Genomic DNA, 6,242 nt, shown 5'->3' on the forward strand with positions numbered 1-6,242 from the left:
AATGTATTTTTGCACTAACGCTTTTCACTGTATTTGTTTGACATGCCGGACTGAGTCCGAGGAGTACGGGGGTCGGATGGATTTATGATTGGAGTTGTTTGGGTTGGTTTGATTGGATTGGTTATTGGTTATTGAGGAATGTGGATTTGTGTTGGTACATGTGCATATCATTATTTCATGCATGATCATGTTTGTAAAGGAAAACTGGGTTTTCGTGTATTGCATTCATGTTCATGTGTTTATGAAAACTGGGTTTTCATGTGAGAATGGAATTTGGGTGCGTGCGTATCACGACCCCAAGCCGAGATGGGGCATTATCTCGGTGGAGCTCCTCTGGTTACTCGGGAGCGGAATAAACTGAGTAACGTCCCCTGGATTGTCGCTGGGCGACAATGGGATCGGACGAGAGATTCGTGCCGACTCCGTGGTCCTTCTGCTGGCGGGGACTAGAGGATGTCTGGCCATGTACGCGCTGGGCGCGGAACTGGGCATCGCTCGTTGCGTAGTGGGTGCTCGGCCATGTACGCGCTGGGCGCGGAACTGGGCATCGCTACGAAGCCAGGACATGCGGATGGTCCCTAGGGGAGGCCATGGTGCATAGGGTATTGACGGATTAAATGGACTATTTTCTGGGAAAATAGTGTGAGTTGGATTTTGTGTAAATCATTTTCTGGGAAAATGTTTTACGGATTATTTTTGGGCCAAATGGGATTTTGGCGTGTGTTGGAAAATTATCATTTTCGGGGAAAATGATGTTTTGAGGAAAATGCATATTTCATCATATGCATGCATGTTAGTTGTATTAAATGCATTTTATTCCTGAGATTATTTTTGGGTTATACTTACCTGCGGTACCATTTTGTGGTAACGCAGATTTTGATGCAGATGAGGAGGAGGAGGGCGAGCCTGAGGAGACGGCTCCGCCCGAGGAGTGATCTGGGATCACTGGTTATTGTTATCTTATTTTACCCTTTGTATTTTTGGGACATGTGTTAACTTTATTTTGGATGACTGTATAACTGCTTTTAAAACTTTACTGATGTTTACTTGTATTTAAATTCTGGTACATAGTTGACTAATCCGCTGCGTTGTTGTTGTACACCGTTGCATGTACACACACTTGGCACTTTCGTTGGGATGTGTGACCGTGTTGTCATCATCCCGGCGTCTCGATTCCCGTGTTTTCCTTACATGGGGGTCGGGGGCGCCACAGGTGGTATCAGAGCAGTTCGGCTCTGGGTAAAACCACATGTCCCATAGGTGCAGTACCAGAAAGTTTTAAAAGTTGTGATTTGAAAATTATTTAATTTAAAGTTTGTGGTTTTATTGGTTTTATTTAGTTATTGTATATTACTTGTTTGTTTATTTATTTTATTGATTTATTTTATGGTATGTTATTTTATTGTTTTAATCATTTTATTGTGAGCTACTTCATTGATTTTATGCATTTTGTCGTATGCTATTTTATGTATGAAATTTTATTTGTTATGATTTGATTTTGTTTGTTTTGTTTTGTTCGGAATTGAAAGGCGGGTTAAGGATTACGCTATGACAGGAAGATAGTATGACTGAGAAGGCCATTGTTAGGCTTGAATATTTGATGTAGTAGGCTTGAACTCTTGGTGATTGGTTTGTTTTAATATCGAGGCTCGAACATCATGGTCAGGGTGAACTTTTTGGAGTAGGAATTCGAATTGCTGTTAAGGAGGGGAATAATTTTAAATTGCTTAGGATAATTAAGGTCTTAGGTTCTGTAGGATTTATGTAATGAGTTTTTGGGGTAGGAGGTTGTAAGTTCAACAAATTTCAAGGTTAGATTTATGATAAGTTCATCTGAGGTTTGAGGCTTCATAGTTTTTAGGAAATAAGTTATGAGATTTAAGGTGGTAAGTTCAACAAGCAATTAAAGGATTACTTAGATTAGAAGTTTTCGATCTTGCCGACCTTGATAAGCAATTTGATAACATTTGGGGTTTTAGAATTTACAAGTTTTATAGGGTGAATGTTTTAGATTTGAGGTCATCGATTTTAAGGATTTCGGAAAATGATTTTATTTTGTTTAAGGTTTTAGAATTACAAAGTTGAAGGACTGAATTAAAATAGGATTGATGAGAGTTGAGTTACTGATATGAGAATTTTTTTTAGGATAATTTCTTTGGAGACTGAAGGGAATTATCTAGTTCGTGTATTTTCTGAGGATTGAGGATGTTGATCTAATTCGAAAGATTATTGCTTTTAGCTCGATGTTTCAGTGATAGGTTGAGGATTTAATCTGTATCAATTTTAAGGATAAGAGATGGTGCAGATTTAGGAAATGATTCTTGTTGATTTCGAGGATATAGGTCTAGTGATGGAAATGGTAATGATGATCATCTGCACGTTTGGAGGATTATTGGTTTTGGCTAAGGGTGCGTGACATTGATGTATAGTAGTGGTGAGTGGTTATGGATTTCGGAGAGTATAAGTCCTAGTCTCATTTTGGTTGGAGGAAGAGACTTTGGTAGGTGTTGGAGAAGAGTTGACACAATAGTGGTAATTTAAGAGACCTTGGCTTGGAGTTTTTGGTGAGTTGATCGAAGTGTGCAGTTGAAGTGGGTTACTCAATGAAGCATGGTTGGGAATAGTTATTGTGATTATCTTCAGGAATTAATTGTGACTTGAGGTCACCTAGGAATTTAAATTTTTGAGGTTATACTTTCTTTTGGAAATTGAGCATCCAGTTGGTTGAATTAAGGACATTGTTATTTAACCGGAAGAGAGATTGTTGGGACATCATGTATGGTGTATGATAAGATCTTCGAAGTTGAACCTTAGGTATCAACAGTGGATAAGATGATCAAGTATGCGGTTAATAAAGCATTAGGATCCTTGGGTGCTTTGCAATGACTTTTGGTGGATTGAAGATTTGAGCAGTATGGTTTGCCTTGAGGTTTAATAGTGATGTACTATTGAAGGAACTAGCTGTGTTAATGCTAGCTTGTAGGAGTAGAGATAAGTGGGTGAGTTACCAAGAAGGTTTTGATGATGTTTTGGTGTAGTCTATGGTGGTTCGTAGTGAGTTTAGTCACCGCTAGATTAGATGTTGTTCAGAATGTAAGTGATGTATTTTGGGTTGAGATTGCTTATTTTCAATTTGGGAAGCTGAGGTTGTTTGAGTTTGGGTTTCTGTCAATGATCATGGTTGTATTTTATGGTATTGATTTTGATTAAGGTTGCGAGAGTTAATTGAGGAATTTGAGTTATAATTCGTGGTTTTTGGAAAGGGAGTATTTTTCTACCAAGATGTGATAAGAGTTTTTGGTCAATAGGAATGGAGCTACCTTGTACTTGATGGTGTTAGTTTCATGAGGACATAAGTTTTATGCATGTGGCGAATATCAGAGTGCGCAGCAGGAGCGTGGTATTTTTGGTTGTAGTCAGGAGTTCAGATTGTGCTGATTTTGGGGAATTAGTGGTGACTTGAATTTTGACAAGATACTTGTAATTGAAGTTTAATAATTTAGTTGTGCAATTTGTTATTGATGGTTAGCTTTGGAAGTGGCTATTAGGTTACCAAAAGTAGAATTCAATGGAGGTTTAGAAGTTGTAGCATAGGTGTTGATTTGGAGTTGGCGGCAATAGTTTTTGCTCTTAAGATTTGGCGGCATTATCTGTATGGTGAAGCCTGTGAAGTTTTTACTGATCACAAGAGCTTAAAGCATCTGTTTACTCAGAAGAATCTCAATATGAGACAGAGACGGTGGTTAGAGTTGATTAGCGACTATCAATGTGAGATCGAGTATCATCCAGGAAAGGCGAATTTAGTCGCTGATGCTTTGAGTAGGAAATCTCAACAAGTGGATGAAGCAGAGTCATCGGATTTGGACTCTCTCCTTTGTGGAATGAGGAGACTTCTTATCGAGAGTTCACAGCAAGAGGAATTGTTATCGTCAGTCTTGGATGTCCGAGTAGTGGATTTTGAAGAATTGAAGACTCTTCAAAGAAGGGATCCTACATTGTTAGCTATCAGGAAAAGAGTCAGGAAGTCTAGAGGACCCTTGAATTACAGCTTGGATAAGGATGGTATTCTTCGGTTTCGGGATCGTAGAGTGATTCCCCGAGATTCTGAATTTAAAGAGTGGATTTTGGCAGAAGCCCATGCGGCTCCTTATTCAGTTCATCCAGGAAGCACGAAGATGTATCGAGATTTAAAGAGGAATTTCTGGTGGGAAGGAATGAAGTTGGACATCGCTTTGTTTATTGAGAAATGTGACACGTGTCGTCGAGTAAAGGCTGAGCATCAAAGACTTGCTGGTAGACTTCAAACTCTCCCTATTCCTGAGTGGAAGTGGGATGATATTTCTATGGATTTTGTTGTGGGTTTATCGAGAACTCCTAGTGGGAAGAACTCAATTTGGGTGATTGTGATCGGTTGACCAAGAGTGCCCATTTCTTGCCTGTTAATAATACTGACTCTTTGGGTAAGTTGACTCGATTATATGTCAAGGAGATAGTGCGTTTGCATGGAGTACCCAAGAGTATCGTGTCAGATCGGGACCCGCGGTTTACGTCCCATTTTTGGAAGAGCTTGCAGGCAGCTTTAGGCACTAAGTTGAAGTTTAGTTCTGCGTATCACCCTCAAACAGACGGTCAATTAGAGCGTACTATTCAGACTCTAGAGGATATGTTGCGGTCTTGTGTCACAGAATTTCAAGGAAGTTGGGAGAATCATCTACCGCTTATTGAATTCTCTTATAATAACAGTTTTCATTCCTCCATTCAGATGGCCCCGTATGAAGCTTTGTATGGAAGGAAGTGTAGATCGCCCTTGTGTTGGGATGAAGTCGGCGAGAGCAAATTGTTTGGGCCTGAGATAATTCAAGAAATGAAGGATCAAGTTCAGTTTATAAGGGACTAAAATGGCGGAAGAGCAAAGTTGCCAGAAGAGTTACACAGATATAAGCAGAAGAGACTTATCCTTCGAAGTAAGTGATTGGGTTTATCTTAAAGTCTCTCTTATGAAAGGCTTTAAGCGCTTTGGTAAGAAAGGAAAGTTTAGTCCAAGATATGTTGGCCATTTTCAGATCGTAGAGAAGGTTGGGCTTGTTGCTTATAGAGTGGCCTTGCTGGACTATTTTGGGCGGTATGTTCTTAGTCTGCTCTTAGTTGAATCTTATTCTTGTCTTAGTCTTAATGTTGACCTTGCCAATTTCGAGGACGAAATTTTATTTAAGGGGGAGAGGATGTAACACCCCGTATTTTAGTGTATTTTTACTGAATGAATTATTTTTATGGATTCAAAATTTATCCTCTTATTTTAAAATTGGTTGGATTTTTAGTGAGTTTATTTCTATGATTTTAATTTGTTAATTTGGTGAAAATTATTTTATTGTGTGCTTTCTTGATATTTATTTATTGTTATGCATTTAAATTACTTTTAATATTTAAATTAATCACTGGGTGATTTAATTATTTCAATTTGACTTTACCATTACGTTTAAATTATTTTATTTAACTTATGGTTTTAAAATCGTTTCCGTTGGATCATTTTCGTGACCCAAGTTATAAGGATTGGATCTCATTTCTTTCCCTACATTTTTCTCTTTCCTTTTTTCTTTTTCTTCCTTTTCCTTTTTTTTTTCTTCTCCTGGCTGGTTCCCGCGCGCCGAACCCCCTCCCTCTCTCCGTCTGATTCTTCCTTCGCCCCTAGCGCCGCCGTGCGCCGGCAGTGGTCGTCACCGCCCGGCTTCCCAGCACCCCCACCCACCGGCGACCTCCCCCTCCGATTTCCAGCCCCAGCCGCGCCACCGTTAGCCTCCACGCACCACACGAAGCCGCGGTATTCCTTGCGCCGCCGCGCCGCCGCGCCGCCATCGCGCCACCTCCGGCCACCATCTTCTCACCACATCATCCTCGACCTCTTGGCAACCCTTTGGACCCAACCCCAGCTCCGATCCGTCACCGGTGAAGCCCCACCAAGTCCATTTCCGATTTATACGTTTTTGGCCTTAAACCACCATTTGCACCGTCATCCACGGCAAACCACCACCACCATTGGCTTCACCGACCTCTCTAGGCCCTACCCTATCATTTTGGGGTCTTCGTTTGTCTCCGTTGAAAAGTGGGTATTTGTGACCCACGGCTACAGTGTATTTTACACTGTGGTGTTGCTCAGACGTCGCCTTTTTCAGCTTCGTGATCCTCCGGAAATTATCATATAGCGCTGTAAGTATTTCTCCAAGAGTTCTCATGAATTTTATGTA

The sequence above is a fragment of the Juglans regia genome, chromosome 4 (genome assembly GCF_001411555.2).
Source record: "Juglans regia cultivar Chandler chromosome 4, Walnut 2.0, whole genome shotgun sequence".
In the NCBI taxonomy this organism is placed as follows: domain Eukaryota; kingdom Viridiplantae; phylum Streptophyta; class Magnoliopsida; order Fagales; family Juglandaceae; genus Juglans; species Juglans regia.